Source organism: Salmo salar, chromosome 08, assembly GCF_965601325.2.
Source record: "Salmo salar chromosome 08, fSalSal1, whole genome shotgun sequence".
NCBI classification, from domain to species: Eukaryota; Metazoa; Chordata; class Actinopteri; order Salmoniformes; family Salmonidae; genus Salmo; species Salmo salar.
Window position 1 is genome coordinate 13,765,055 of NC_138298.1, and position 22,197 is coordinate 13,787,251.

The 22,197-nt window shown below is 42.7% G+C and overlaps 1 long non-coding RNA gene across 1 annotated transcript; it reads right to left on the reverse strand.

The window, feature by feature from the left end:
- Nucleotides 1-14,949: 14,949 nt before the first annotated feature.
- LOC123744182 (uncharacterized) lies at nt 14,950-18,364 on the reverse strand. The gene is made up of 3 exons (XR_006770759.2): nt 18,054-18,364; nt 16,164-16,718; nt 14,950-16,054 (listed from the first exon to the last, which is right to left on the reverse strand). It is a non-coding gene; the product is annotated as an uncharacterized LOC123744182 (long non-coding RNA).
- Between the last annotated feature and the right edge of the window lie 3,833 nt (nt 18,365-22,197).

Sequence of the window (22,197 nt, forward strand, 5' to 3'; positions counted from 1 at the left end):
AGGGTCAATATAGAGCAAAGTATTAGTTTATATTATTTTTCCAGTATTATATGCTCCTGAATGTTTTCATACAATTTTCATGATATAAAATCAATGGTGAAACCAGGGCTGGGGCCAGAACGAATCAACTGGATGGGGATTTGATTTCTATTGTTGCGGGCCTGTTTTTTTCATGCGACCTCCTGTGGGTGTTATAATAAAGACCATAGGCAGCTTGTGCATTTCAAGTTTAGGGAAACGTACAATTTATCCTACCATTTCGATCTACCTGTGTGCCAGTTATGACTATTTTTATATGCGCATTTTCGTGGAACAGCTTCAATTCAATAATAATGTTTTATTGTCACGTGGCATAAAAATCTGAATTAAAATGATAAAAAATCTGAAATGTTTTATTAAACTAATGCAAGAGCACCAGCCTTTGCCATGTGGACACATTGATAGCCTACACTGTGATCCATTGGCAGCTAAAGAAATTAGCGCATGGAACTCCCCTCCTGCTCCGTGGCTCGACGACTCACTACGAGCTCACAGAACAGGGCTCCGGGCAGCCGAGCGGAAATGGAGGAAAACTCGCCTCCCTGCGGACCTGGCATCCTTTCACTCCCTCCTCTCTACATTCTCCTCTTCTGTCTCTGCTGCTAAAGCCACTTTCTACCACTCTAAATTCCAAGCATCTGCCTCTAACCCTAGGAAGCTCTTTGCTACCTTCTCCTCCCTCCTGAATCCTCCTCCCCCCCCCCCCCCCCCCTCCTCCCTCTCTGCGGATGACTTCGTCAACCATTTTGAAAAGAAGGTTGACGATATCCGATCCTCGTTTGCTAAGTCAAACGACACCGCTGGTCCTGCTCACACTGCCCTACCCTGTGCTTTGACCTCTTTCTCCCCTCTCTCTCCAGATGAAATCTCGCGTCTTGTGACGGCCGGCCGCCCAACAACCTGCCCACTTGACCCTATCCCCTCCTCTCTTCTCCAGACCATTTCCGGAGACCTTCTCCCCTACCTCACCTCGCTCATCAACTCATCCTTGACCGCTGGCTACGTCCCTTCCGTCTTCAAGAGAGCGAGAGTTGCACCCCTTCTGAAAAAACCTACACTCGATCCCTCCGATGTCAACAACTACAGACCAGTATCCCTTCTTTCTTTTCTCTCCAAAACTCTTGAACGTGCCGTCCTTGGCCAGCTCTCCTGCTATCTCTCTCAGAATTACCTTCTTGGTCCTAATCAGTCAGGTTTCAAGACTGGGCATTCAACTGAGACTGCTCTTCTCTGTGTCACGGAGGCTCTCCGCACTGCTAAAGCTAACTCTCTCTCCTCTGCTCTCATCCTTCTAGACCTATCTGCTGCCTTTGATACTGTGAACCATCAGATCCTCCTCTCCACCCTCTCCGAGTTGGGCATCTCCGGCGCGGCCCACGCTTGGATTGCGTCCTACCTGACAGGTCGCTCCTACCAGGTGGCGTGGCGAGAATCTGTCTCCGCACCATGCGCTCTCACCACTGGTGTCCCCCAGGGCTCTGTTCTAGGCCCTCTCCTATTCTTGCTATACACCAAGTCACTTGGCTCTGTCATATCCTCACATGGTCTCTCCTATCATTGCTATGCAGACGACACACAATTAATCTTCTCCTTTCCCCCTTCTGATAACCAGGCGGCGAATCGCATCTCTGCATGTCTGTCAGACATATCAGTGTGGATGACGGATCACCACCTCAAGCTGAACCTCGGCAAGACGGAGCTGCTCTTCCTCCCGGGGAAGGACTGCCCGTTCCATGATCTCGCCATCACGGTTGACAACTCCCTTGTGTCCTCCTCCCAGAGTGCTAAGAACCTTGGCGTGATCCTGGACAACACCCTGTCGTTCTCCACTAACATCAAGGCGGTGACCCGATCCTGTAGGTTCATGCTCTACAACATTCGCAGAGTACGACCCTGCCTCACACAGGAAGCGGCGCAGGTCCTAATCCAGGCACTTGTCATCTCCCGTCTGGATTTCTGTAACTCGCTGTTGGCTGGGCTCCCTGCCTGTGCCATTAAACCCCTACAACTCATCCAGAACGCCGCAGCCCTTCTGGTGTTCAACCTTCCCAAGTTCTCTCACGTCACTCCGCTCCTCCGCTCTCTCCACTGGCTTCCAGTTGAAGCTCACATCCGCTACAAGACCATGGTGATTGCCGCCCCCCCCCCCCCTGAAAGATTTAGATGCACTATTGTAAAGTGGTTGTTCCACTGGATATCATAAGGTGAATGCACCAATTTGTAAGTCGCTCTGGATAAGAGCGTCTGCTAAATGACTTAAATGTAATGTAATGTAACTCAGAGATAGCCGACAGGCCAATGCAGCAGCCTATACTGTAACTTCCATCATCAACTAAATAAAATACAAAGGCCTAAAGCCGACAAAAATACCTGTAAAAAATATCCTGATGAAAATGCAGTTTCTTTCAATCACATTAATCTCTCTACTCCGCTTGTCTGCCTCCTATATTTTTTTTATTTTTTTTATTTCACCTTTATTTAACCAGGTCGGCCAGTTGAGAACAAGTTCTCATTTACAACTGTGACCTGGCCAAGATAAAGCAAAGCAGTGCAACAAAAACAACAACACAGAGTTACACAAACAAACGTACAGTCAATAACACAATAGAAAAATCTATGTACAGTGTGTGCAAATGTAGAAGAGTAGGGAGGTAAGGCAATAAATAGGATATAGAGGCGAAATAATTACAATTTAGCATTAACACTGGAGTGATAGATGTGCAGATGATGATGTGCAAGTAGAGATACTGGGGTGGAAAAGAGCAAGAGGATAAGTAACAATATAGGGATGAGGTAGTTGGGTGTGCTATTTACAGATTTGCTGTGTACAGGTAAAGTGATTGGTAAGCTGCTCTGAAAGCTGATGCTTAAAGTTAGAGAGGGAGATATAAGACTCCAGCTTCAGCGATTTTTGCAATTCGTTCCAGTCATTGGCAGCAGAGAACTGGAAGGAAAGGCGGCCAAAGGAAGTGTTGGCTTAGGGGATGACCAGTGAAATATACCTGCTGGAGCGCGTGCTACGGGTGGGTGTTGCTATGGTGACCAGTGAGCTGAGATAAGGCGGTGCTTTACCTAGCATAGACTTATAGATGACCTGGAGCCAGTGGGTTTGGTGACGAATATGTAGTGAGGGCCAGCCGACGAGAGCATACATGTCGCAGTGGTGGGTAGAATATGGGGCTTTGGTGACAAAATGGATGGCACTGTTATAGACTACATCCAGTTTGTTGAGTAGAGTGTTGGAGGCTATTTTGTAAATGACATCGCCGAAGTCAAGGATCGGTAGGGTAGTCAGTTTTACGAGGGTATGTTTGGCAGCATGAGTGAAGGAGGCTTTGTTGCGAAATAGGAAGCTGATTCTAGATTTAATTTTGGATTGGAGATGCTTAATGTTAGTCTGGAAGGAGAGTTTACAGTCTAACCAGACACCAAGGTATTTGTAGTTGTACAAATATTCTAAGTAAGAACCGTCCAGAGTAGTGATGCTAGTCGGGCGGGAGGGTGAATGGCAGCAATCTATTGAAGAGCATGCACTTAGTTTTAATAGCATTTAAAAGCAGTTGGAGGCTGTGTTGTGTGGCATTGAAGCTCGTTTGGAGGTTTGTTAGCACAGTGTCCAAAGAACAGCCAGATGTATACCGAATGATGTCATCTGCGTAGAGGTGGATCAGAGAATCACCTGCAGCAAGAGCAACATCATTGATATATACAGAGAAAAGAGTCGGCCCGAGAACTGAACCTTATGGCACCCCCATAGAGACTGCCAGAGGTCCGGACGACAGGCCCTCCGATTTGACACACTGAACTCTATCTGAGAGGTAGTTTGTGAACCAGGCAAGGCAGTCATTTGAGAAGCCAAGGCTATTGAGTCGGCCGATAAGAATGCGGTGATTGACTGAGTCGAAAGCCTTGGCCAGGTCGATGAAGACGGCTGCAGAGTACTGTCTTTTATCAATGGCGGTTATGATATCGTTTAGGACCTTGAGCGTGGCTGAGGTGCACCCATGACCAGCTCGGAAACCAGATTGCATAGTGGACAAGGTACGGTGGGACTCGAAATGGTCGGTGATCTGTTTTTTCACTTGGCTTTCAAAGATTTTAGAAAGGCAGGGCAGGATGGATATAGGTCTATAACAGTTTGGGCTTTCCAATCTTTGGGGATCTCAGACGATACGAAAGAGAGGTTGAATAGGCTAGTAATAGGGGTTGCAACAATTTTGGCGGATAATTTTAGAAAGAGAGGGTCCAGATTGTCTAGCCCAGCTGATTTGTAGGGATCCAGATTTTTCAGCTCTTTCAGAACATCAGCTGTCTGGATTTGGGTGAAGGAGAAGCGGGGGGGGGGGGGGGGGGGGGGCTTGAGCAAGTTGCTGGATGGGGTGCTGAGATATTGGCAGGGGTAGGGGTAGCCAGGTGGAAAGCATGGCCAACCGTAAAAAAATGCTTATTGAAATGATCGATTATCATAGATTTATCGTTGGTGACAATGTTTCTTATCCTCAGTGTAGTGGGTAGCTGGGAGGAGGTGCTCTTATTCTCCATGGTCTTTACAGATTCCCAAAACTTTTTGGAATTAGTGCTACAGGATGCAAATTTCTGTTTGAAAAAGCTAGTCTTAGCTTTCGTAACTGAGTATATTGGTTCCTGACTTCCCTGAAAAGTTGCATATCGCGGGGGCTAGTTGATGCTAATGCAGAACTCCACAGGATGTTTTTGTGCTGGTCAAGGGCAGTCAAGTCTGGGGTGAAGCAAGGGCTATATCTGTTCTTAGTTCAATTTTTTTTGAATGGGCATGCTTATGGTGAGGAAAGCACTTTTAAAGAGCAACCAGGCATCCTACTGATGGGATGAGGTCAATATCCTTCCAGGATACCCGGGCCAGGTCGATTAGAAAGGTCTGCTCGCTGAAGTGTTTTAGTGAGCATTTGACAGTGGTCGTATGACCACGGACACATTACGCACCAGGCAGTGAGGCAATGATCGCTGAGATCCTGGTTGAAGACAGCAGAGGTGTAATTAGAGGGCAAGTTGGTCAAGATGATATCTAAGAGGGTGCCCATGGTTACGGATTTAGGGTTGTACCTGGTAGGTTCTTTGATAATTTGAGTGAGATTGAGGGCATCTAGTTTAGATTGTACGATGGCTGGGGTCTTAAGCATGTCCCAGTTTAGGTCACCTAACAATACAAACTCTGAAGATAGATGGGGGTAATCAATTCACATATGGTGTCCAGGGCATAGCAGGTGGCTGACGGGGGTCTATAACAAGCAGCAACAGTGAGAGAATTGTTTCTGGAAAGGTGGATTTTTAAAAGTAGAAGCTCGAATTGTTTGGGCACAGACCTGGATAGTATGACAGAACTCTGAAGGCTATCTCTGCAGTAGATTGCAACTTCGCCCCCTTTGGCAGTTCAATCTTGTCGGAAAATGTTATAGTTTTGGATGGAAATTTCTGGATTTTTGGTGGCCTTCCTATGCCAGGATTCAGACACGGCTAGGACATCTGGGTTGGCAGAGAGTGCTAAAGCAGTGAATATAACAAACTTAGGGAGGAGGCTTTTAATGTTAACATGCATGAAGGCTTTTACGGTTACAGAAGTCAACAAATGAGAATGTCTGGGGAATGGGAGTGGAGCTAGGGGCTGCAGGGCCTGGGTTAACCTCTACATCACCAGAGGAACAGAGGAGGAGTAGGATAAGGGTACAGCTAAAGGCTATAAGACCTGGTCATCTAGTGCGTTTGGAACAGAGAGTAAAAGGAGCAGATTTCTGGGCGTGGAAGAATAGATTCAAGGCATAATTTTACAGACAAGGGTATGATAGGATGTGAATACAGTGGAGGTAAACCTAGGCATTGAGTGACGATGAGAGAGTTGTGTCTCTAGAGGCACCATTTAAGCCAGGTGCGGTCACTGCATGTGTGGGGGGTGGAAAATAAGTGCTAGCTAAGGCATATTGAGCAGTGCTGGAGGCTCTACAGTGAAATAAGACAAAAATTACTAACCAAAACAGCAATAGACAAGGCATATTGACATTAGGGAGAGGCATGTCCCGTGTGGCTCAGTTGGTAGAGCATGGTGTTTGCAACACCAGGGTTGTGGGTTCGATTCCCACGGGGGACCAGTATGGAGAAAAAATGTATGAAATGTATGCATTCACTACTGTAAGTCGCTCTGGATAAGAGCGTCTGCTAAATGACTAAAATGTAAAAAATGTAAAAAATGCATGTGTAGCCAAGTGATCATAGGGGACCAGTGAGTAGCTAGGCGAGCTGGAGACACGGCGATTCAGACAGCTAGTGGGCCGGTGCTAGCAGGCTAGAAGATGGGCCTCCGAGGGACGTCGCAACGGAAGAGCCTGTTGAAACCCCCTCGGACGGTTACGTCGGCAGACCAGTCATGATGGATCAGCTGGGCTCCGTGTCGGCAGTAAAAGGGTCCAGGCAAAATAGGTATTGTAGCCCAATAATTGGCTGATGGACCAGGAGTAGCCACTCGGATAGCAGCTAGCCAGCTGCGATGATCCGGTCTAAAGGTTCAGAGCGTGCGGTAGGAATCCGGAGATGTGGTAGAGAAAAAGCAGTCCGATATGCTCTGGGTTGATATCGCACTGTGCAGACTGGCAGGAATTGACCGGGCTGAGGCTGGCTGATGTCCGAGTTAATGGTGATGACCGCTAGCAGTGGTTAACTGACTACTAGCCAGTAGCTAGTTTGCTGGCTATCTCCTGATGGGGGTTCCGGTTCTAAAGTGTAAAAATAGCAGATCTGTACCACATTGGGTGAGAGTTTGAACCACTGGCACACAACTCGGACACCAATGCATACCCCAAAAGACATGCCACCAGAATTCTCTTCACAGTCCCCATGTCCAGAACAGACTTTGGAAGGCGCACAGTACTGCATGGAGCCATGACTACATGGAACTCTATTCCACATCAAGTAACTCATGCAAGTAGTAAAATTTGATTTAAAAATACATCTTATGAAACAGCGAGGACTGTGAAGAGACACAAACAAAGGCACAGAGACATGCATACTGTACACACACACAAAAACATATGCACTATACACACACGTACTCATGGATTTTGTGTTGAATATATGTGGTTGAAGAGTAGTGGCCTGAGGGCACAGTCTTAATATGTTGTGAAATCTGTTGTGAATGTTTTGTAACGTTGTAAAAATTGTATAAATGCCTTAATTTTGCTGGACCCCGGAAGAGTAGCTTCTGCCTTGGTAGCAGCTAATGGGGATCCGTAATAAATACAAATACAAACATAAGACATTGACAAAACTCCTTAATGATGATTATGAAGTAAACACAAATTTGTTTCTCACAAGTGCAGCAGGTTTTGAACTCTGCAAACAACGTTTCTACTTCGAGAATGGTAAATGACTGTAATACATGCATTATTAACAGATATTAATGTAACCAAATTACAGGGTTTAACGACACATTTACTAGGCCTACTGGTTACACATGTAATGGGGAATTGATAAAAAAAAATGCAATAATCAAAAGTATACATACCTTAATAGAAAGTTACTCAAGTGGGAAGACCACACACCATGTCATCGTGTGACTCCAAGTTTACTTTGATATGGTGGTTGTTATATCAACATTTCTGTATAAAGGCGTTTACACCTCCATTTCTTGCATAATATATTTTACAGGCACAAAAAGATCCTACCAAATGACCTGTCGGCATTTATTAAACGGTAGCGAAACTTCCTGTTTCTATCACAGCTGTCATGATTATTTATTTATAAAGGTGAAATAAAAAATGTAATTAAAAAATAATTTTTTTATACAGTATGACTTTTCTCGCATAAAAACTGTGAATAGAGATGTGGTTAGAGTCTGTGATTAATTGCTCCAGTCTTCACTGTTAATCTTACTTCCCCAGAAAGATTCATTTTATCAGACAGGTATGTATGCTGCTTTTCCTATATCAGCACAAGCTTTGGTAAAATCCACACCTTTATTGCTGTCAGAAAGTAGAATTTGTTTTCTTAAAAAAGTGAGGACTCTTGTGCATGGCACTAGAGTCCTACGATGTGGCTCTTTACCACATCTTTACCAGACTTACCTCGGGCCTCAGAAGTAATATTGAAATATGTTATTGAAATTATGTTGATGAATGCGAACAATTCAGTTTGCAAGAAGTCCTCAATGGATCCTATGACTCCCAGAATGTGATTTTTTTTGCTGGGTTGACTATCTTGGCTACATATTTTAAGAATTGAACCTAAATAACATCTGATGCAACCAATTACCTTCAGAAGTCACATAATTAGTTAAATAAAGTCCACCTGTGTGCAATCTAATTGTCATATGATCTGTCACATGATCTCATACACCTGTTCTGAAAGGCCCCAGGGTCGGCGACACCACTAAGCAAGGGGCACCACCAAGCAAGCGACACCATGAAGACCAAGGAGCTCTCCAAACAGGTCAGGGACAAAGTTGTGGAGAAGTACAGATTAGGGGTGGGTTATAAAGAAATATCAGAAACTTTGAACATCCCACGGAGCACCATTAAATCCATTATTAAAAAATGGAAAGAATATGGCACCACAACAAACCTGTCAAGAGAGGGCCATCCACCAAAACTCTGCGGATGACTTCGTCAACCATTTTGAAAAGAAGGTTGACGACATCCGATCCTCGTTTGCTAAGTCAAACGACACCGCTGGTCCTGCTCACACTGCCCTACCCTGTGCTTTGACCTCTTTCTCCCCTCTCTCTCCAGATGAAATCTCGCGTCTTGTGACGGCCGGCCGCCCAACAACCTGCCCGCTTGACCCTATCCCCTCCTCTCTTCTCCAGACCATTTCCGGAGACCTTCTCCCCTTCCTCACCTCGCTCATCAACTCATCCTTGACCGCTGGCTACGTCCCTTCCGTCTTCAAGAGAGCGAGAGTTGCACCCCTTCTGAAAAAACGTACACTCGATCCCTCCGAAGTCAACAACTACAGACCAGTATCCCTTCTTTCTTTTCTCTCCAAAACTCTTGAACGTGCCGTCCTTGGTGCCATCCCTGCTATCTCTCTCAGAATGACCTTCTTCATCCAAATCAGTCAGGTTTCAAGACTGGTCATTCAACTGAGACTGCTCTTCTCTGTGTCACGGAGGCTCTCCGCACTGCTAAAGCTAACTCTCTCTCCTCTGCTCTCATCCTCCTAGACCTATCTGCTGCCTTTGATACGGTGAGCCATCAGATCCTCCTCTCCACCCTCTCCGAGTTGGGCATCTCCGGCGCGGCCCACGCTTGGATTGCGTCCTACCTGACAGGTCGCTCCTACCAGGTGGCGTGGCGAGAATCTGTCTCCGCACCACGTGCTATCTCCACTGGTGTCCCCCAGGGCTCTGTTCTAGGCCCTCTCCTATTCTCGCTATACACCAAGTCACTTGGCTCTGTCATATCCTCACATGGTCTCTCCTATCATTGCTATGCAGACGACACACAATTCATCTTCTCCTTTCCCCCTTCTGATAACCAGGTGGCGAATCGCATCTCTGCATGTCTGGCAGACATATCAGTGTGGATGACGGATCACCACCTCAAGCAGAACCTCGGCAAGACGGAGCTGCTCTTCCTCCCGGGTAAGGACTGCCCGTTCCATGATCTCGCCATCACGGTTGACAACTCCATGGGGTCCTCCTCCCAGAGTGCTAAGAACCTTGGCGTGACCCTGGACAACACCTTGTCGTTCTCTACTAACATCAAGGCGGTGACCCAATCCTGTAGGTTCATGCTCTACAACATTCGCAGAGTACGACCCTGCCTCACACAGGAAGCGGAGCAGGTCCTAATCCAGGCACTTGTCATCTCCCGTCTGGATTACTGCAACTCGCTGTTGGCTGGGCTCCCTGCCTGTGCCATTAAACCCCTACAACTCATCCAGAACGCCGCAGCCCGTCTGGTGTTCAACCTTCCCAAGTTCTCTCACGTCACCCCGCTCCTCCGCTCTCTCCACTGGCTTCCTGTTGAAGCTCGCATCCGCTACAAGACCATGGTGCTTGCCTACGGAGCTGTGAGGGGAACGGCACCTCCGTACCTTCAGGCTCTGATCAGGCCCTACACCCAAACAAGGGCACTGCACTCATCCACCTCTGGCCTGCTCGCCTCCCTACCTCTGAGGAAGCACAGTTCCCGCTCAGCCCAGTCAAAACTGTTCGCTGCTCTGGCACCCCAATGGTGGAACAAGCTCCCTCACGACGCCAGGACAGCGGAGTCAATCACCACCTTCCGGAGACACCTGAAACCCCACCTCTTTAAGGAATACCTAGGATAGGATAAAGTAATCCTTCTAACCCCCCCTTAAAAGATTTAGATGCACTATTGTAAAGTGGTTGTTCCACTGGATATCATAAGGTGAATCCACCAATTTGTAAGTCGCTCTGGATAAGAGCGTCTGCTAAATGACTTAAATGTAATGTAAATGTAAGGAGGGCATTAATCAGAGAGGCAACAAAGAGACCAAAGATAACCCTGAAGTAGCTGCAAAGCTCCACAGCGGAGATTGGAGTATCTGTCCATAGGACCACTTAAAGTCATACATTCCACAGAGCTGGGCTTTACGGAAGAGTGGACAGAAAAAAGCCATTGCTTAAAGAAATAAATAAGCAATCACGTTTGGTGTTCACCAAAAGCCATGTGGGAGACTCCCCAAACATATGGAAGAAGGTACTCTGGTCAGATGAGACTAAAACTTAGCTAACCCAACACCTTTCATCACCCTGAGAACACCATCCCCACGGTGAAGCCGTTGGATTGAGGTCTGGGCTTTGACTAGGCCATTCCAAGTCATTTAAATGTTTCCCCTTAAACCACTCGAGTGTTGTTTTAGCAGTATCCTTAGGGTCATTGTCCTGCTGGAAGGTGAACCTCCATCCCAGTCTCAAATCTCTGGAAGACAAACAGGTTTCCCTCAAGAATTTCCCTGTATTTAGCACCATCCATCATTCCTTCAATTCTGACCAGTTTCCCAGTCCCTGCCACTAAAAAACATCCCCACAGCATGATGCTGCCACACCATGCTTCATGGTGCCAGGTTTTCTGCAGACGTGACGCTTGGCATTCAGGCCAAAGAGTTCAATCTTGGTTTCATCAGACCAGAGAATCTAATTTCTCATGGTCTGAGAGTCCTTTAGGTGCCTTTTGACAAACTTCAAGTAGGTTGTCATGTGCCTTTTACAGAATTGTATCGAAGAAAGCAACAAGTTAAGGCCCACAATATTTTGATGACAGTGGTCCTGTTATTTTGCACTAATTGATTATGCTAAGCGGTGAATAGACATTACTCAATGTAGTCATGCTTTCGTTTTGCAGACTCTTAGGATCCATCAATGACTTGGACCAGGGAATCACGGAGGTCAATGTATGGTCAATATGTAATTTGGTGACAAAAGGAGGATGACTTCTTTCTTAAAATGAAAATGACCTGCTCTTATTCAGTATATGTCAAATCTTCACAATTATAGCAAATACTTGTCATCGGTGGCTCATGAGTCACTGTGGAAGCTTGGAGTGAAATGGCCTAGAGACAATTCCATTGGAGCAGCCATTTTAAAATCTGACATAAAACACTTTTCAGAGTTTAAATAATAAACAAGCAGGGAAGGAGGGGCCGGCACTTGAAAGTTTTCCGATCTCTCCTTGGGAAAGGAAGCATTTGGACGGCATCCTTTGTTACTCCTCATAACAAATACAGAAGCCAGGGAAACTGTTTTGGGACTTCTCTTTTTTTCTATTTCAACTTCAATTTCACCCACAAATCCTCCAAATAAGCCAAACGATGAATTTGAATTATTGAAGCATCCGTTGGCTGATGCTGCGCACTCTATTTTTGATAATAATGGGACCTTAGATTAAAGAAGGCCACTTGGGTATTTTAGCTAACATGTTGATGAGCAAAGACAGACATCTATTTCATTATACCACTTTTGCTTTTGTTAGTTTCCAAATCCTAATACGTAGAGCATTTAAGAGTTCAGCCTGTTAGGTGTGCTCATGTATGTGTAGCGGAGGTGGTTGAGTAAATGATGATGAGAAACCTTGCCTGAGACCTAAAGACTTGCATAAGCTCCCCGAGCTAATACCCTATAGGCTTTAGCTCAGGGGCCTAACAATCTGGTGGCGCAGGCTAACTATCTGCACTGATCCCCAGATATTGTAGCTTCACTGAAGTACATAAACAGAACAAGTCCATGACATCAAAGCACAACTAATTAAGATAATAAAAGAGCATCAATTACATTTTGAAACCCTATCTTACGCTCTTATCTTTCTTGTCCTGGGCAAATGCAAGGCATTATTTGTATTAAGAGAGTCTGTGCACTAAAAGCATCATCTGTTGGGGTAAGCCTAATTAATAGTCAACAAAACTTTTAGGGAAAAAATGTAGCAGCATCTGTTTTCTTTCGCCTCGAGGATTCTATCCCAGATTAAGCAAGAACTAGATGACAGCGTAGCCTAGTGGTTAGTGTTGGGCTAGTAACCGAAAGGTTGCAAGTTTGAATCCCCGAGCTGACAAGGTAAAAATCTGTTGTTCTGTCATTCTGTGTCATGCACAAAAAGAGGATAAAACACTATAATGTTAGGAGTAGGTTAAAAAAGATGTCAAATGGAAACTGTGGGTCGTAGTTTGGTTGTTGTTTAGGCAGCCTGGTCTCATAGACTAGATGTAAATGTAAATCCAGGACACAAAATGTGTATGATATGTTACGTTTGGTATGGCAGAAATGAAAATAGGGTGGTTGGGTAGGTGTGTAATACGAATGTCTAGCAACCCAAGGGTTGTGACTTCAAATCTCATCACAGACAACTTTAGCATCGTATCTAATTAGGAACTTTTCAACTACTTACTACTTTTTAGCTAAGTTGCACTACTTAGGATGTTAGCTAACCCTTTAACCTAACTCCTAAACTTAACCCTAACCTTAGCCCTAACCCCTAGCCTAGCTAACATTAGGCAGCTAGCTAACTTTACGTACAGAATCAGACGAAATGCTCTGAGACCAGGTTGCTTTAGGGGGAAGATTATAGCAAATTCCTGACTGTCCCCAAAAGGCTTTTTTGAGGCCTCTGTGATGTTAATGGCATAGGCTACAGTAGACTATTCATGTGATACCGCAAAGGTAAAATTACAACACATGGACATCACTCCAGTGGCTTAAATTATTATCATAAGTGGACAATTACATCGACCTTATAACTGTAATCTCTTTTATTTTCTTAACATGTGGAGAACCAATTTTGCCACCATGCCTTGTAGTGTAATTTGGGTACAACATCTCTCCCAAGTAGGAATTCATTACCTTGCCTCTCTTCCACCTTGTCTCTCTTCCTGTTTACATTGACAGGGTTGCAAAACTTGGCATGTGGTCTTAAAAGGTATGTCTGATAAACAAGGCAGTTCCCACGGTGTGTGCCACATGCCCAGACAGCTTCAAGTAGAGTCCACCTATCCTTTGTTTATACTGAACCATAAGATGGCAGGCACAAACAACATAGGACTACAAATAGTCCTTAAATAGCAACCTGGGATCCAACACTGAAAGACATTTGAGAAGAAAAAAAATACTAAATGTATATGTGGACACAGCTGTCCAGTCACACAAGTACAAGGAATATTTGTTGAGATGTGCACTGTTCACAGACAGAAAAAATATAAATCTTTCATCTCCCGAGGGAAGTCCTATCTCAGGAGAATTCCTATTCACCCACCCACTGTAGGGGAATGTAGCACGTTTTTACAGTACACCAAGGTCCATGTTATGAATTGACATAAGGTTTTCATGTTTTTCTTAGTGACAATAGGGGAGGATAAGTTGATTGAGAGGAAACTAAAATGGGATGAATCTCAAATGTTTCTTGATTCCTCGAATCCTTGATTAATTGCCTCTTCCTCAAAACACATTTGAGGAAAAGATCCAAGGGGTGGAACCTAGAATCTTCTCCTCCAATGCATTTTGAGAAAGACACTATCAGAAGTGGAAAAGTACCCATTTGTCATACTTGAGTAAAAGTAAATATACCTTAATAGAACATTACTCAAATAAAAGTCAAAGTCATGTAAAACCCTACTTGAGTAAAAGTCTAAAAGTATTTGGGTTTTAAATATACTTAAGTATCAAAAGTAAATGAATTTGCTAAAATACTAAAATATAACTAAAAGTAACAGTATATAAATGTCAAATTCCTTATATAAAGCAAACTAGACGGCATTATTTTATTGTTTTTTATTTATTTACGGATAGCCAGGTGCATGCTCCAACATTGCTTTTAGATACTTTTAGTTATAATTTACAAGCAAAGCATGTGTTTATTGAGTCTGCCAGATCAGGGGCAGTCGGGGTGACCAGGGATGTTCTCTTGATAAGTGTGTGAATTAGGCAATTTTCCTGACCTGGTAAGTATTCAAAATGTAACGAGTACTTTTGGGTGCCAGGGAAAATGTATGGAGTAAAAAGTACATAATTTTCTTTAGGAATGTAGTGAAAAGTTGTCAAAAATATAAATAGTAAAGCCAAATACAGACAGGGGTGGAAAGTCCTGTAAAATTCTACTCAAGTAGAAATTGTAATCAAGTAGAAGTAAAAGTACAGGTGTAAAAAACTACAAGTAAAAGTAAAAAGTAGCACATTTAAAAAGTACTCAGAGTAAAAGTTACTAACTTACTTCTAAAAGAATTTTAATGGTTATTTTTTTTCTCCTTTTACAAGAATGGAAGTCCATGTGAAAAGGGTGTGCCAATTGAATGCAAGCTTCACAAACAAATGAATAACAAAAAAAATGTATTTTTCTATAGACTACTGTGAGGGAAAAAAGTATTTGATCCCCTGCTGATTTTGTACGTTTGCCCACTGACAAAGAAATGATCAGTCTATAATTTTAATGGTGGTTTATTTGAACAGTGAGAGACAGAATAACAACAAAAAGATCCAGAAAAACGCATGTCAGAAATGTTATAAAATTATTTGCATTTTAATGAGGGAAATCAGTATTTGACCCCCTCTCAATCAGAAAGATTTCTGGCTCCCAGGTGTCTTTTATACAGGTAAACGAGCTGAGATTAGGAGCACACTCTTAAAGAGAGTGCTCCTAATCTCAGTTTGTTACCTGAATAAAAAGACACCTGTCCACAGAAGCAATCAATCAATCAGATTCCAAACTCTCCACCATGACCCCAAGCATACTTCCAAAGTCACCCAACTTGTTGTTGGAAGCCTGTGGAAAGCTACCCGAAACGCTTGACCCAAGTTAAACAATTTAACGTTTGACCCAAGTTAAACAATTTAAAGGCAATGCTACCAAATACTAATTGAGTGTATGTAAACTTCTCACCCACTGGGAATGTGATAAAAGAAATAAAACATGAAATAAATCATTCTCTATTATTCTGACATTTCACATTCTTAAAATAAAGTGGTGATCCTAACTGACCTAAGCCAGGGAATTTTTACTAGGATTACATGTCAGGAATTGTGAAAAACTGAGTTTAAATGTATTTGGCTAAGGTGTATGTAAACTTCCGACTTCAACTGTATATGCAAAGGTTATTGTCCAGCACCTGTAATGCAACTTAAATAATGAAAAACATAACAAAAAACAATTAAAGAAAAGACTCAAAGACCAAAAGATATCATCATATGGACACTGAGGTTAAAACCTTTTGGAGTAAAGAAATCATACCGGCTGTGATGACATCAGCTTTGTCATTCCAAGACGTCTTGAACTTTGGCAGAAGGATTGCAACAGCAATAAGATGTGGCTCCTCCATCATTTCTCCAAAGCGCTTTTGGAGACCGTTCTGAATGGCTCTTATAAGTGGTAGGCACATTTGGCAAGTTGCTTCCAGCCTTTGAGGTTTAGTTTTTAGTAAGATCACTGGCAGCAGCCACCCCATATCTGTGTTGGTCTCAGACGGTAGAATGTTCAAAGCTGAGACCAAAGGCTTCATCACTTTGCAGTACTCATTCAAGAAGGACATTTCTGCCGGGCTCAGCCTGAAAGATAAGGTAAATGTAATTAATACCTCTTAGAATTCTAACATTTCATGGACAATAAATATTACTGTAATAGGACAGTACATTGATTCAAAGAATTGCTACTCACATTTTCACTTTTAATTCTTCACACACATTTCTTATGGCATCCTCCCCCTTCTCTTGTATGATACGTGTGATCCTCTCCACAGCCAGGTAAATTGAGTTCCAACGTGTTTGATTTGGATGGATCAACTGCAGTTTGCACTCATTCTCTACAACTTCAGCAGCTAAGGTTGACCGGTCGTTTTATTCCACATGGCTTGGCATTTGGCAAAAGACGACCTGGACAACATTTTGTAGCTATGACTATTTGTCTCTGCCAATGCAGAATCTGTTGTTGCAATGAGGTTCAGCAGGTGACATGCACACCGTTGATGCTGAGGGAGTTGATATTGTAATTTTCCAGGATGGAATAGGTGTCTTGGTATTCAACCTGCTCTGCTGGCTCTTCAGCATCTGGGTCTCGGTCTGCTGATTCGACTGCCTGGCTCTGCTCACCAAAAACATTGAATGCTTTGATGAAGTTTTATCCACTGTCTGTTGTGGTTCCTTGGTTTGTTTGTTTGTTTGTGGTTGTAGAGGTTAGCATATTGTAGTTTGTAATCTTGAATGGATGTTTCCTCTGTAGACAAAATGATTGCATCAATCTGGGCAATCACTGCACCTATACATAGCCCGTCTGTAAATAGCCCATCCAACTACCTCATCCCCATATTGTTATTTATTTTGCTCCTTTGCACCCCAGTATCTCTGCTTGCACACTCATCTTCTGCACATCTATCAGTCCAGTATTTAATTGCTATATTGTAATTATTTTGCCACTATGGCCTATTTATTGCCTTACCTCCCTTATCCTACCTCATTTGCACACACTGTATATAGACTTTTTCTATTGTATTATTGACTGTATGTTTGTTTATTCCATGTGTAACTCTGTTGTTGTTTGTGTCGCACTGCTTTGCTTTATCTTGGCCAGGTCTCAGTTGTAAATGAGAACTTGTTCTCAACTAGCCTACCTGATTAAATAAAGGTGAAATAAAAAAAAGTAAAAAATGTATATACCCTGACCAGTTTGGTTTTATACAAATTAAAGTGCAATCTCTAAGTATTTGGGTAATGACAACATTTTTGTTTTGGCTCTGTAGTCCAGCACATTAGATTTTAAAAGATACAATGACAATGTGGTTAATGTGCAGACTGTCAGCTATTAGATGTTTTTATTCATATCAAATGAACCGTTTAGAAATGTCAGCATGTTTTGAATAATGTCACTGTCCAAATGCATACAGATGTTTGGGAATATTGTTCTTTCTTTTCCCCAGTTAAAAGAACTATAGTTTTCCCAAAAATTATTTTTGGCTATTAATCGAAACTCAGTGATCCAACCAGATATAGCTAGATAATAAGCAAGCACACACCTAAAAATCCCAGGTCTCCAAATCATTTATTTATTCACAAGTTCATTAATTTCACTTTTAGCTGTCCGCAACAACTTATATTATGGGGATGGCTAGCTACTAGCCACCATAATATCAATGCGGTAGTGCCCGCACTACATTTACATTTTAGTGATTTAGCAGACGCTCTTATCAAGAGCGACTTACAGTAGTGAATACATTTCATTTCATGTATTTTTTTTTGTACTGGCCCCCCGTGGGAATCGAACCCACAACCCTGGCGTTGCACACACCATGCTGGCGTTGCAAACACCATGCTCTACCAACTGAGCCACAGGGAAGACACTAGTTTATAGTTCCTTCAGCTCTGTAAAGATGTTGGTCAGGGTCATCGTCTAACTAACGTTAGCTAGCAACAGGATGAACTAGCTAACGTTAGCCTTATGATACAGATTAAATGCAACTGGCTAGTAGCAACACCTTGTTAGCTACATTACATAGCCTACACAACAAACGGCATTCATGGCGATAAAATATATTTAAAACTTTACTTTTCGTACCATTACATGTTTCCTCAAGTTTGACGCAGAGTTTTTGTAGGCAGCCACCTCCACCATCTTTGGTAAGCAGAGTTTACGTTCCATAATCATACAGTCCCCTCTTCTCTGCTGGCATTGAAGCTGAAGTGTTCTTTGAGATGCGACCAGGGATTTCCTTCCTCATGGTCTTCAGAAGACCCAGCCACTGGCTCTGTCTCTGTGTGTGTTTTGACTCCTGAACCTGCTCAATCTCGTTAGGCTCCATTTATTTTTCAAGTTGATTAGGAAACCTTTTTTTTCATGTCATTTAGCTACCTTTTTTTACGGTTAGAAAATCCTGCTACCGATCATAATTTGGTTTGCATACACAGCTGTGATTGGGCCGTTTTGGCGCAATGCGTGAAATTGAATTGTATTGGTCCATCTGGTCATGTTATTTGTCACTGACAAACATGTGAACAGTTCTTGCTGCTGCAAAAGGCGCAAACTGTATGTGTTTGACATGATGATGTGTATCCTTTTTCTAGATTGTACTCTGTAACGGATGGTTTTGAAAATGTACTTAAGTACTTTACTTAATTCAAAATGTACTTAAATAAAAGTAAAAGTACAGCCTTTGAAAAATATTCAAAAAGTAGAGGTACACAGAAAAGCTACTCAATTACAGGAACGTGAGTAGTTGTAATTGTTACTTCCACACCTGAGTACAGATACCCCAAAAAAGTAGTACTTTTAAGTAGTACGATCAAGTATTTTTACTTAAGTACTTTACACCACTGGACGCTATGAATCAAATATAAGTGAGAAAGCCCATACATCGGTTATGCCCCTTTTTGACAACCAACCAGTTCACAAGCTACTGATCATTGTATACATACGCAACACAGACATGATTGTAGTGGTGCCAGAAAATGATCTTAGCTGACATGCAATTCGTCTTATAATTGGCTTTCAATGAGGGAAAGTTTTAACAAGGTGTGGTGCCAATTGAATCACAACAGCAGTTCAGGGTTAAGCGTCCAACTCTGGTCTCTAGGCCACTCGAGCTCCTGTTTGTTATGCACTACAGAGACTACAGTCAGTGACATGGCAATTAAACTGGATTGTTTGGGGAAATTATGTGACGATGTGGGAGGATGTTATTGGCACAAGCCAGCTGGCTCATCGAGAGGGGATGAATATTGCTATTCTGGTCAATCCACTCCAATCTGCCTCCATCTCTCTCATTGTGAGTTAGGCCAGGGTATATGCTTGGTGGGAGGGGTGGCTCTATGTTAAATGACAAAGGTCATTTTGGTATGGTTAAGCCACTTTTATTTTATTGTTTACCATCTGAGAGATGAATACAGGTCGGTGGCAATCTCTTATTGCTGTTTGAGTTTATTGTCAGTGTGCATTACTAACACTATGCACAGTACTGACTCTCCTGCACTGTGCTATCATAAGTATCTTTGATTTGCACTGCAGAATGTCCCAGATGGAGGGAGATCACACTCACATTTAGGAATCGACAGCTCTGTTCTGTTTACCAAACAACTTCTCGGCCAGGTTAACCCTCAGCACTGAACGGGTCAAGCTACAAGTTAGCCAATTTCTAAATCAACTATCAACTCCCTTCACCCTGGACACACTGCTGTGCAAATGTTACTTCCAAAAAACGCAGTGCAGAAAATCTACTCTCTGCATTTTAAGGACATCCAGGACTTTCAGTTTTTCATTTATTTCACCAAGCATAAATCATTTATTGGGTTGAATGTACTGCACCATATTACGAAACACTGTCTAGAAGTTTGTCCCAGCCATAAATGGATTTGTGTTCTATCAGCACAGCAAAGCTGCCCTCTGCTGATCAGACCTGTGTTGAAATATAATTTTCTTGAGCCTGCCTGATGTGCCAGATGGGTGGGGTTTTCAGTTACGAGACTATTCTATAGGAAAACCAATAGCACTTTATTTTACGGTACATAAATGACCAGGTATGTACTAAAACAATAACATGATAAAATGGTAATTATATATTTATAATAACCTATACATTTCATTGGGAATTATTAAAACATTGAATTCCCATTGGAAATAATGGTAAAAAGTATCATTACATTTTGTCTCTACGTAATCGATAGTGTTGACTTGAAGATTAAAATATCAGGAGGCATAAAATGTGATGCATTGAATTAAACGAATTTCGAATTTTAAGCTCAGCAATGTATGTATTGTATCGGTCTATCAAATAAACAAAATATTATTGTCACTGTAAAATATAGTGTATGATGATGCTGAAATGTTTTTCTTTTTTTTTAAATACCACATCTGCAGCGTAAGTACTGTCATGACGTTGGCCTCTTTGAGTACAGGGAGGACAGTTGACCCCCTCCCCCCTTTGCACCATCCCCCAACCTACCTTCCCCCACCCAGGCCCTGTGTGAAAGGGTTGTAAAAACTCTAAGAGGAGAATCTCTTGCCACATGGCCCATAGAGAGACACAGGAAATTCTTCCAACTCACAGAATTGGGGAGCCAAGCGACATTTGTGTTCTGGAGAAGGTATGGAAGATTGGTGAAGAATCCAGCTACGAACTGGTCCGCTTGGTACAATTTTGTGATACTCAGAAGAGACAATATAGCCATATTACCATAAAACGGTTTATATAATAGCCTCAGTGAAGAGAATTGCATCCACATGGTTGTATAGAATGTATTAATAAGGATAAAGCTTTTGTAATACATTGAGATGCTATGTACTGATGTTAATGTGATGGAGTTGTATTCCTGTACCAAGCTTAACTCAGTCATCGGCACACCCCCAGGGACACAGACAGGACCAGGCGTCATGTTCTATGTTCACTATAAAACCCCCCCTGACTTACGAGTCTAACAGACCCGGCCTCCACTCCATTGCGAGTTGGCCAATAGGTTTGACCATCCAAGTACTCTACTGAAAGTGAACTATACCACGTGGTTAACTTTTAGACTATTGATACCGACAGAATAAGAACAAGTCTTTGATATTAATTATTAGTCTGCAGCTAAGTAAATTATATCATTGAACACGAAGACCAATGAAACATCCATTCTATGACGACATTAATGAATGTCGCTTTGAAAGATCCATTCTAACCGAGAGAGAGAGAGAGAGAGAGAGAGAGAGAACTCTCCATCAGAACGACGCTCCAACAAGGATCCCGACGACACACTGAGCGTAAATATATATTGATTGCAATTGTTCTCAAATGAGTGAGCGTTCATGTGCAAAGGATTAGCATGTCAATTGTTAATATTAATGAACTGTAGGGTCTTCTCAGCTGCCCCAGAAGCTAGAATATGCATATTATTGTTCAGGTTTGGATAGACAACACTCTGAATTTTCTAAAACTGTTTGAATGGTGTCTGTAAGTATAATAGAACTCATATGGCAGTCAAAACCCTGAGACAAATTCTGACAGGAAGTGGATACCTGATGTGTTGAATTACCTTTAAGCCTATGCCATTGAAACACACAGGGGCTTATTAATCTTTGAGCACTTCCTATGGCTTCCACTAGATGTCACCAGTCTTTAGAAAGTGGTTTGAGTCTCCTACTGTGAGAACTGAACGAACAAGAGCCTTGGAACGGTGGTGGCCGATTAGACTCTGGCGCACGAGTTCATGTTGGGTACTCTCGTTCCAATACGTTTTAAAAGAGAATGCATTCGTCCACCTTGAATATTATTCATGTTCTGGTTAAAAAAGGCCCTAATGATTTATGCTATACAACGTTTGACATGTTTGAACGAACGTAAATATATTTTTTCCCCTCGTTCATGAAGTGAAGTCCGGCGGGCTTAGATCATGTGCTAACAAGACGGAGCTTTTTGGACATAAAATTATGAGCTTTTTTGAACAAAACTACATTCGTTATGGACCTGTGATACCTGGAAGTGACATCTGATGAAGAGAATCAAAGGTAATGGATTATTTACATAGTATTTTCGATTTTAGATCTCCCCAACATGGCGGCTAGTCTGTATCGCAACGCGTATTTTTCTGGGCGCAGTGCTCAGATTATTGCAAAGTGTGATTTCCCAGTAAGGTTATTTTTAAATCTGGCAAGTTGATTGCGTTCAAGAGATGTAAATCCAACCCTCTCCGCCCGCTTGGCGCGGAATACCTTGACAAACTCATCAAGA